The sequence below is a fragment of the Tursiops truncatus genome, chromosome 4, assembly GCF_011762595.2.
Source record: "Tursiops truncatus isolate mTurTru1 chromosome 4, mTurTru1.mat.Y, whole genome shotgun sequence".
Taxonomy (NCBI): Eukaryota; Metazoa; Chordata; class Mammalia; order Artiodactyla; family Delphinidae; genus Tursiops; species Tursiops truncatus.
Genome location: NC_047037.1, coordinates 2,323,455 through 2,335,577, shown reverse-complemented (window position 1 = coordinate 2,335,577; position 12,123 = coordinate 2,323,455).

Sequence of the window (12,123 nt, the reverse complement as noted above, 5' to 3'; positions counted from 1 at the left end):
ATTTTATTTTTTATGATTCAAGCCCCAAAAGGTCTTGAACTGTCAGATTGTCTCCCCAGTTTTACGACTTTTAGTTGTATTTATTCTTTGATGTTTACCATCAACTGTGTCTACGTGCGCCATGGTCTGTGGGATTTCATATTGCTAAATCATTTTTTAAGCTTTAGTTGTAGCTTCTATTTAGCATCCATCCCCCGAGACATGCCATTAACATGAATCATTTTTGAAAGTGTTTGGTGCAATGGGAACTCCCTGTTGAGTGGATCACTCATCGCGATGGAAAGCAACAATGACCTTCTCAGAAATATCCATCACAGTGAAATAATCAAGGACGCACTCAACGCTCAGGGACTTCTGATCGGGGTGTTCCCATCGACTTCATCATCATCCCCAAAGCAGGAGATGGGTGGTCAGTGCAACTTCAGGAGGGAAAAAGGAAAAGAGGGGCAGGGGGAGAAAAACAGCTAACCCAAAGCATAGCTATTTTGTCAGAGGGTGGGTTTTTCCCCACTTCCATGAAGGTGATTTTCATAGAAGATGAATTTCAGAGGCAATCGCAACACTATTTGAATGCATTCTTCTCTAACACTCTATTTTCAACTTCCATGTTTTCTTCTTCAAGAATGGTTATGAGGTTAGCTTCTTTGATTTCTCTTCTTTGTGATGCCCACCTCTGACCTGGGCATATTTTCTCAGTTCAAACTCTATATTCAACTGCTCAACTGAGAGAGATTTGAGGGTCTCATTCCTGACTAAAAAGTTTCTGAAAGAAATGAGTATAATTACCACTGGAAATAAGTTATTTCCCTTGGTTTATACCAAGTGTTTAGATACTTTTCAGTTGTAAACCAGGACATTAACTTGTAAATTATTCTGGTAGACTGTTGTCCTTTCTCTGTTTATGTTTGGTTAAGTCTGGCCTCCAAATTCTCCCTTATCTCCAAGTTTCCTAGCTCCTTCCTCAGACTAGTAAATACAAATATACTATATGTTAAAATTAGAGGACAACAGGTAAATATATTCCAAAGCAGGGGTCAGAAAACTGCAGCCCACAGGCCAAATGTAGCCTGCTGGCTGTTTTGTAAATAAAGTTTTATTGGAACACACACACCCATTCACTTATCTGTTGCCTATGTTGCTTTCACTCTACAGCAGCATTTGAGAAGTTGTAATAGAATGGCACTCAAAGACTAAAACATTTACTATCTGGTCCTTACAGAAAAAGTCTGCTGTTCTAAGTTGTAGCTATTCAAACATAATCGTATTTACTAAGTAAACAATAATAATGATTTTATTAACTGGACTCTTCTCAAACTAGAAGGCCAATTTTGAGAAAAATATCAGCATATTTTAGGAAAATACAGAAGGAGATAATTTCTAACTTCACTTTGGTTTCTTGGCTCTCTGCTTTCAGGCATTCTTTCAGCTGTTAGTTTTTCCCCCTATTTAAAGAGAGTATCTCCAGATTGCAAAATGTGAAATTTTGTCATATGTATATTTTAACTTTTGGGGAAATCCCAGTTTCTCAGTTTTTGCCTAATGGTTCCTGAATAAACTGATCATTTAATATTATTGAATTAAAATAGGCCATTTGTCAGGGAAAATGTAGTCTGTTTTTGTTTTAATCTGCATTTTTTTCATAAATTGTGAGATTGAACACTTTTTTCCTTTGTTCATTGGTTGCTAGTAATTATACTTTGTGAATTCTTTTCACATCATTTATTTTTCAAAATAAGCTTTTGCTGAAATTTTTGACTAAATTGGTTATACTCCTTATTTGTGTTAGTCTAGTGTGAATCTTCCAATTAGAATTTATACTCCCACCAGTGCAGCCTCTCTTGTAAGAGGACATGCAGAAAGCCCTGGGCATACGGCATAGTATCTTTAATGTGTTTTATGATTTAAAATATAATGAAGTACCAATGACAGTGGAAATCACAAAACAAAGAGTAAATAGGGGGACTTCCCTGGTGGTCCAGTCATAAAGAATCGGCTTTCCAAAGCAGGGGACACAGGTTCGATCCCTGGTCAGGGAGCTAAGATCCCACATGCTGCGGGGCAACTAAGCCCACTCGCCACAACTACTGAGCCCCCCGGGCCTCAACTAGAGAGTCTGCATGCCACAAAGTACAGAGCCCACACACCCTGGAGCCCACACATCACAACGAGAGAGAGAAAACCTGCAGGCCACAACTAGAGAGAAGTCTGAGCACCGCAAGGGAGAGCCCACACGCTGCAACTAAGACCCGACACAGCCAAAAAATAATAAATAAAGAGTACGTTAAACACTTTTAGGAAAGTAAAACATATATCAAAAATTAGGGGCTTCCCTGGTGGCGCAGTGGTTGAGAGTCCGCCTGCCCATGCAGGGGATACCGGTTCGTGCCCCGGTCCGGGAAGATCCCACATGCTGTGGAGCGGCTGGGCCCGTGAGCCATGGCTGCTGAGCCTGCGCGTCTGGAGCCTGTGCTCCGCAATGGGAGAGGCCACAACAGTCAGAGGCCTGCGTACCGCAAAAAAAAAAAAAAAAAAAAAAAAAAAAAAAAAAAAAAATAGAATTTTATATCCTAAAACAAAGGCAAATGTTTCTACTTCACTGAAATTGTAACAAATTGTATTTCCCATGGTTTGAGCTTTTTTTTCTTTCTTCTTAAGCTCACCATACTTTAGGGTCATGGGATTTTTATTTGGCATGCTGCAGTATAACTGAATGAGACACTTACTTCCAGATGATAGATGCCTATGATTGAGAAGAAACTGCTTTCTTTAAATTGTAACTGACTGACTTATGGAGATGAATGGCTTGTTAGCATAAGTAGCTTTATAGCTAGGCAATTATAAGAAAAAAGACTGAGATTAGAATACCTAGCAATTCTAGAATATTTGCATAGTGAGAGAGAAAGAGAGAGAGAAAGGGAAAGAAAGTGTGTGGTGTGTGTGTGCACGCGATGGGAGAAGGGAGGGACTATGTGTGTAAACATATGAGCACATGCACACACACACACAATGTAGAATGCACTGCTCCAAGATAAAATGCATACAGATACCCTACGGACATAATGGTGATTTTTATTTTTAATAACCCAATATAAAACTGATGGGTGAAGGCAAAAAAGAGTAGTCAGTAGTTTTCATTTATGGAGGTCACAGAGAGAATTATTCCATGTTGACGTATGTCAGAGAACAGGGATGCAATTCCAAAGGAAAATGTACGTGGAAGTTAGTATCCCACGATGGTCGCCACCAATTCCTTCGTTCCCTGTCTGTGCAGGCTGCTCTTCCCCTTGAAACTCAGCTGGACTTAGAGATTTGCTTGGCCAGTCGAATGCAGTGGGAGTGACATTCTGAGGCTTCCCGTGCTACATCGTAATAAGCCTGTTAGCTTCCTCCTGGGTCCCTTGGAAAGTTGATCCTTGAAATACTTCCTCTCAGAACCTGGTCGTCATTCTCTGAGAAATCCAAACCACGTAGAGAAGTCACGTGTCAGCTCCTGGTTGATAACCTCAGCCAGCAGCCAACAGCAACTGTCAGTCGTGCGAGGTCACCATGCGGATGTCCAGTCTAATACAGCCCTGTACTCCCGATCAGCCTGCATCTGATAACAAATTCGTGAGAGCTTCCTAGCTGAGACAAGTCAACACACAGAACTGTAGTAGTGAACGAAAAACTGTTGTTTTAAACCACTCTGTGTTGTGGTGGTTTGTAAAGCAGCAAAAGCGCGTTGATATAGGATAAAACATTTATGAAACTCAGCAAGGTAATGATTTCGTAGAAAATATGTCAGTAGGATGAGTAGGTTTAACATATCCCACACAGAAAATTTTCTGCCTTCCCAAACTCCACCAAAAAGTTCCTCCCAGACCCAAGAAACATTCTCCTAACTCTCAACTAAGGAGGTCAGGACCAGACCCTTTAAGGTGGAGCTCAAACCCTGGACTTCTTTCCCCCCACAGGGACTTGCATTTCTAGCCAAGTTAGTAAATAATAAATGGAATCTACACTCACAGAGGCAACTGAGACGTTTGAGGAACACAGCACTATAAAAGAATAATAAATGGGACAAACCAGAAAAGATAAAACAAGGAACAGACAAAACAAGAGCTTAAAGCAAATATAATAATTAACCTCGAAAAAATATGAGAGGATATTGGAAACATGAAACAAAAATTAGCCAGTAGTGAAGAACCAAAGGAAGACATGAAATAGTTGACCCCAGTGGATGAGGTAAATATAAAAGAGTAGTCAAAGAAAGCATTACTGAACTGAAAGATCAGGTCCAAAATGCATTCATAGCAAAGTGAAAAAAGAGAACAATAAAATGCCAAATTGGCTATAACAAAGATCCCAAAATAGAGAAAAAATAAAGGGGGAGAAATATATGAAAAAAAAATACTGAAAATTTCCAAAAAGTGAAGAAAAATACTGGGCAGAAATTAACAGAACTCACCGGAACAATTGAAAAACAAGCAAAACACAACGTTGTACATCAACTATACTTCAGTTAAAAAAAACAAGCAAACCAAATGATGAGACCCATTAAAATGTTACTAAAGAATAACTGAGAGATAGAGAGAGAGCTCACGCACAATATCTACAATGAACAAATGTCAGATTAGTACCGAGTTCTCTGTGGCAACTACTGGATGAAAAAAAAGCAATAGAATTAAACTACCAGAATGACAAAGGAGGAATATTTTATCTTAGGGTTTATGGCCAGATGATTTATCGTTTAAATGCAAAGTCAAAATAGACATATGCTCATTTGTAAAATGCCTTATAGGATTCTCCACAGAAAGACTCTGTTGGGGCTTCCCTGGTGGCGCAGTGGTTGAGAGTCCACCTGCCGATGCAGGGGACGCGGGTTCGTGCCCTGGTCCGGGAGGATCCCACATGCCACGGAGCGGCTGGGCCCGTGAGTCATGGCCGCTGAGTCTGCGCGTCCGGAGCCTGTGCTCCGCAACGGGAGAGGCCACAACAGTGAGAGGCCTGCGTACCACAAAAAAAAAAAAAGAAAAAAAAAATAAAGACTCTGTTGGAAGAAGTTTTTCCAGATAGCTGCTATAAAAAATATGCAAAGTAAGAATAATAATATAATTCAGTAAGGTTTACTGTTTTCTAAAGAGTAAGCAACCAAGCAAAAATATATTCAAAACAATGTAGAATAAAAGTCTAGAAAAGCACAGTCTACTAGAAGTCTCTGAGTTAATGGAGATCTTCTCTGTCTCTGCCATACGCAGCTATTGAACACTTGCAAAGTGATTGGTGTGACAGGGAAACTGAATCTTCTACTTATTCAATTTTAATTAGCTTAAGTTTAAAGATAAGTAGCCACGTGTGGCTTGTGGCTACTCTAGTAGACAGTGCAGTTCTAGATGACACCTACATGGTGAGTTTGAGATGAACAGTGTCATGGGTATGAGAGACCAGAGGGAGCTGGGAGCACATGATGTACATTTCTGGTTTAAAAAAATACTAGAATCTGATAAGATTAAGAAATTTACAGGGAAGGATAAAATGTAAGTGTTTATCTTAATAGTCAAGGATAACTAGATGAAGACCCCAAAGAGAATGTATAACTTTTAAACCAGCGGATGGAAGTTCAGTCAACTTACAGAGAAGATAAAAAAAGAAGATGAAGAAACAAGAAAGCATGGCAAATAGAAAAAATTAAATAGAATGTCAAAAATGTCCCACCATATCAAATGATGAGTATAATTATTACGAATGTAAAGTTTCAACCCACCATTTAAAGAGAGAACTTTTCAGACTGCATTAAAGAAATTCACCAATATGTTCCCTACAAGAGGCATATTTAAACAATCATATTCAGAAGGTTTGAAAATAAAGTGATAGAGAATGCAGATGGATAAATACAAATCTGAAGTAAACTGGCATAGCAATTTTAATATCAGACAACATAGAATTTAAGAGTAAAATCATATAAGTAAAAGAGGGATATTAAGAGAAAAAAAACCCACAGCAGATCAAGAAGTTACAACTGGTATCAATAATCACAATGGGAAAAGGATAGTCTCTTTAACAAATAGTGCTCAGAAAACTGAATATCCACAGGCAAAAGAATGAAGTTGGACACTTAACCTTAAACCATACACAAAATCAGCTCAAAACGGTCTAAGACTTAAACATGAGACTTGAACTAAAACTCCTCGAAGAAAACAGGGAAAAGCTTCATGATATTGATTGTGGCAATACATTAATGGCTACAACATCAAAAGTACAGACAACAAAAGAAAAAATAGACAAGTGGGACTACAACAAACTAAAAAACTTCTGCTCAGCAAAGACAGCAATCAACAGAGTGAAAGGGCAACCTACAGAATGGGAGAAAATATTTGCAAACCTTATATCAGAAAGGGAGTTAATTTGCAAAATATATACGTGCTCCCACAACTCAAAGGAAAAACACTAACTGATTTTTTAAATGTGCAAAGGACTTGAATATACATTTCCCCAAAGAAAACATACAAATGGCCAATAATAGGTTTATGAAAAAATATTCAATGTCACTGATCATGAGGGAAATGCAAATCACAACCACAATGATATATCACCTCACGCCTGTTAGGATGGCTATTATTAAAAAAACAGAAGGAAAGTATTCATGAGGGTGTAGAGAAAAGGGAAGACTTGTACCCTCTTGGTGGGAATGTAAAATGGAACAACTGATATGGATAACAATATAGAAGTTTCTCAAAAAAATTAAAAATAGAACTGCCACATGATTCAGCAATTCCGCTCCTGAGTATTTATCCAAAAGAATTGAAATTAGGATCTTGAAGAGATATCTGCACCCCTATGCTCATTGCAGCACTATTCATAATAGCCAAGACATGGAAACAACCTTAATGTCCAATGACAGATAGATGAATGGATAAAGAAAATGTGAATACATACAATGGAGTATTGTTTAGCCTTAAAAAAGAAAGTTCTTTAATATGTGACAACATAGATGAACAATTAATTTATGTAGAAATTCTGCATTAAAGGAGGTGGAGCGTAACTCCCCACTCCTTAAATGTGAGCCGCACATAGTGACTTTGTCCAAAGAGTGCTGTACAGAAAGAGAGGGCAAAGAATAACTCTGGTGGAGAAACCCAACACAGCTTCAGCCAGGTGATCAAAGTTGCTATCAATAGTCATGAATCATGTTGATATGATATATGATATGAAGTGATGAAAATGTCACTTTACTCCACAACACGCATAACCCCTGACTAAGGAGGCAAATTTCAGTAGAGGGACACCCTGCAATACACCTGTCCAGTTATTCCTCAAAACTGCCAAGGTCATCGAAAATAAGGAAAAAGTCTGAGAAACTGTCACAGTCCAGAGGAGCCTAAAGAGACATGAGAATAAATGTAATGTGGTGTCCTGGATGGGATCCTGGAACAGAAAAAAAGACATTAGGTTAAAAACTAAGGAGAGCTGAATATACTATTTGGTTAATGATAATGTAGCAATATTGGTTTATTAATTGTAACAAATATAGCATACTTGTGTAAGGTGTTAATTACATGGGAAGCCATGTGCTGGAGTGTATGGGTACTCTCTGTACTATCTTATCAATTTTTCTGTAAATCTCAAGCTGTTTCTGAAAGGTAAAGTCTATTAGAGAAAACAGCAAATGAGAGAATTACTGAGAGGAGCAAAGAAGTCAAATATTTACTCTGGAAATTTTAACACATTCAAGGAACTGAGAGATAAAGAATTAACAAACAGAAACATGAACAATAAAAAGAGAATGTGCATTCTTTGATGAGCACACATGGCATATTCATAAAAGGGGTCATTCTCTAAATGCTGGCACAGCTGAGGGTCACCTCCATCCCACCTCCTCCTGTGTGTTCTCCTCTCCTGAGCGACTTCACCCGGTTCTGGTTGTCTTTAAATACCAGCCATTTGCTGATGCTGTTCAGGTTGGGAGGATCTCTCCTAAACTCCAGATCTTGTACACCTGTTGCCAGTTTAATATCTAAAAGACATTCTTGAACTTGGCATGTCCGCAAACCAAACATCTCCTTTTCCCCACTGCCCCTAGTTGACAACCCCATCCTTCCAATTCTTCAGGCAAAAAGCAAAACAAAATAAAGCATAAAACAAGCAAACGGATACCTCTTTACCTTATGTGCCCTACTAAATGCTGTTGGCCCTCACTTCAAATTATCAATGGCATACTGGGATTTGACAACCAAAGTGGTTTTTTTTTCTTTTTAACATCTCTATTGATCTTGTATCCTGCATCTGTGCCAAACTTAATTACTAGTTCTAGTTGTGTAAATTTGTTGGAATTTTCTGTGTGGCCAATCATGTTGCCTGTAAACAGAGACATTTTTTGTTATTTCTTTTATTGTTATTATGACTTCTTTCCCCCTTTTTCTTGTCTTACTGCACTGGCTAGTTCTTCCAGTAAGATGTTGAATAAAGTGGTGAGAGGGAATATCCATGTCTTCTTAACTGTCGTAGGGATAAAGCATTCATGTTTTTACTAAGTGATGTTAGCTACAGGTTTTATGTAGATGCCTCTTACCAGATTAAGAAAGATGCCTTCTACTCCTAGTTTGCTGAACGTTTTTATCCTGAATTAATGTTGAAACTTATCCAATGCTGTTTCTACATCAGTTGAGATAAGCATTTGTATTTCCTTCTTTAGGCTGTTAATGATGAATTACTTTGATTTTTGAATGTGGAAGCAGCCTCGCATTCTTGGGATAAACTCACCTGTTAGATATATATTATCCTTTTTATATTTTTCTGGGTTTGATTAGCTAATATTTTATAGGAGATACTTGTATCTTTGTACATGAGGAATACTGTTCCTCTTCTTAGTTTTCTATTCTTATAATGACTTTGTCTCATTTTAATATTAGGGTAATGCTGACCTCATAAGATGCGTTTGGAAGTGTAGTCTTCCTTACCATTTTCTAGAAGAGATTTTGTAGAATTGGTATCATTTTTCTTAAAGTTCTGGTAGAACTCATCTGAGACAAAGGTTTTCTTTGTTGGAAGGTTTAACTGTGAATTTAATATTTTTTATAGATATGTGCTATTCCAGTCATCTACTTATTTCTTGAGCAAGTATTAGCATTTTGTGTCTTTCAAGGAATTGGCTCATTCCATCCAGGTTCTTGAATTTATGAGCATAGAGTTGTTTACAGTAGTCCCACATCATTCTTTTAATAACCCTGTGGGATCTGTATAATAGTCTTCACCTTTCATTTCTGATATTAGTAATTTTTTTCTTCTCTCAGTTTCTTGGTTAATCTGGCTAGAGTTTTATTAATTTTTTGATTTTTTTTAAGAAAAGGAACAGCTTTTAGTTTCACTGATTTTTCTCTATTGCTTTTCTATCTCCAGTTTCACTGATTTCTGCTTTTTATTATTTCCTTCTGTTTGCTTGCTAAGGTTTAATTTAATCATTTCCTAGTCTCTTGAAGAGGAAGATTACTTATTTGTGACATTTATTCTTCTTTAAAATAAAAATTTATGCTATAAATTTCTCTCCAAGCACTGCTTACGTTTTATACAATAAGCTTTGATAGGTTTAATATTTATTTTCTATGAGTTAAAAATATTTTCAAATTTCATAAAATACCATCTTTGACTTATGGGTTATGAAGAGCTGTCTTTGTTAAATTTTTACATATATTTAAGGACTTTCCAGATAGCTTTCTGTTACTGATTCATAGTATAATTGAATTATTTTCCAAGAACTTAATTTTGTATGATTTCTGTTCTTTCAGATTTGTTAAGATGTAGAATATGGTCTATCTTGATGAATGTTTCATGTATACTTGAAAATAATGTACCGTCTGCTATTGTTGGCACGACTGTTCTATAAATATCAATTAGATCAAACTGGTTTCTAGACTTAATCAGCTCCTCTATATCTTAGTGATTTTCTGTCTACTTGTTCTATCAATTACTAAAAGTGTTACAGTATCTAATTATTATTGAGAGTTTGTGTACTTCTTTCAAATCCAGAAATTTTTGCTTCATACACTTTGAAACTCTGTAGTTAGTTGAAACTCTGTTGCATGCACTAGTATGGAATTATGTTTCACAGAAGATTGATTTCTTTATAATTCTTAATGTTTGTACTGGATAACCCTTCTGGTTCTGAAGTACACTTTGTGGGATACTAATATAGCCAGTTCAGCTTTCATTTGATTTATGTTTGCATGGTTTATCTTTCCCCATAATTTTACTTTTAACCTATCTATATTTTTATATTTAAAGTGGATTTCTTGTAGATGGTATATAGTTGAAACTTTCCTTTTTACCCAGTCTGACAATCTCTTACTTAACTTATATGTTCAACCAGTCATATTTAGTGTAATTATTGATATAATTGGTTTAAAATATATCTTCTTGGTAGCTGTTATCAATTTGTTACATCTGCTCTTTTTTCCCCTATTTTTCTGCCTTCTGTTGGGTTAACCATTTATTGTTATTCTATTTTATCCCAAATCTTAACTTATTATTTATACCTCTTGTTGAATTTTTTAGTGGTTGCTGTAGGGTTTACAAGATAGAGTCTACTTTCAAATACTACTATACTACTTAATGTTTAGTTAAGGACTTTAAGAAACTTAAACAGTAGATTCCCAATTCCTCCTTCTCAAACTTTGAGCTATTGATGTCACACGTTAGATTTATCTTTGCTGTAAACACACAATACATTGCAACCATTTTTGCTCTAAACAATGACGTATCTTTTAGAGCTATCAAAAAATAAGAAAAAATAATTTTATTTTACTTTCATTTATTCCATTTCTAGTCCTATTCAGTTCCTTATGTAGATTCAAGTTTCTATTTGATTTCATATTCCTTCTAACTAAAGAACTTCCTTTACCATTCCTTTTAGAGTAAGTTTGCTAGTAATGAATTCTCTCAGTATTTGTTTGTCTGAGAAAGTATTTCTCTTTCTTTTTTTTTCTACTTCATTAAAAGTATTTTTTCACTGATACAGATCCTGGGTAAACTTATTCTTAGTAAGTAAACCATTTTTCTTTCAGTACCCTAAAAATATCCCTTTATTATATTATAGTTTGCATGGTTTCTGGCAGGAAATGACTCTTAATTCTCATCTGTGTTTTGCATGTGTAATCCCCCCCCCAACCATGTCTGTATCAAGATCTTCTCTTTATCTTTTGTCTTCAGAAGTTGACTAATGTTCTTAAATGTGATTTTTACATATTTATTTTGCTTGATATTCTCTGATACTCTTTGATCTGTGGCTTAGCATGAGTTATTCTAGAATATTCTAAGCCATTATTTAAAAAAAATTTTGTTTTGCCCCATTATCTCTGTCTTATCCTTGTTAGACTAGTGAGCTATTTGATATCATTCCACAGTTCTTGAATGCTCTGTCCTGTTTATTTATTTATTTTTTAATTGAAGTATAGTTGATTTACGATGTTGTATTAATTTCTGCTGTCCAGCAAAGTGAATCAGTTTTTTATATATATATATTTTTTCAAGATAAAGAAGGATACTATATAATGATAAAAGGATCAGTCATGTTTTTATTTTCACACTATTTTTTTAGCTTCAGGTTGGATAATTTCTAATGACTTGTCTTCCACTTTACTGATTCTATCTTAGTGTATGTCAACCCTACTCATGAACCCACTGATACCATTCATCTCTGTTAGTGCGTTTTTCATTTCTAGTATTTCTATTTAATGATTTCTTATAGTTTTTGAGTCTATACTGAAATTTCCCATCTGATCATGCAGATTTTACTCCTCTTATATTAGATCCTTTAGCTTACTAATCAAAATTAATCAGAATTAATATTAATCATTTTATTTGACATATTAATCATAACATTTAAATTACCATTAATTTCCAACATCAGTGTCATATCTGTCTGATTGCTTTGTCTCTCAGCAGTATGTTGTTTTGTCTTGCCTTTTTTTACATCTCATGATTTTTTGTCAAAAATGAGACATCATGTATTGGATAATAGCAACTGAGTTTTCACGCTTAAAAAAGGACATGAAGCCTTTCCTTCTGCTAGGTCGTTTTACCCCCGCTAATTCTTTTTTTTTTTTTTTTTTGCGGTACGTGGGCCTCTCACTGTTGTGGCCTCTCCCATTG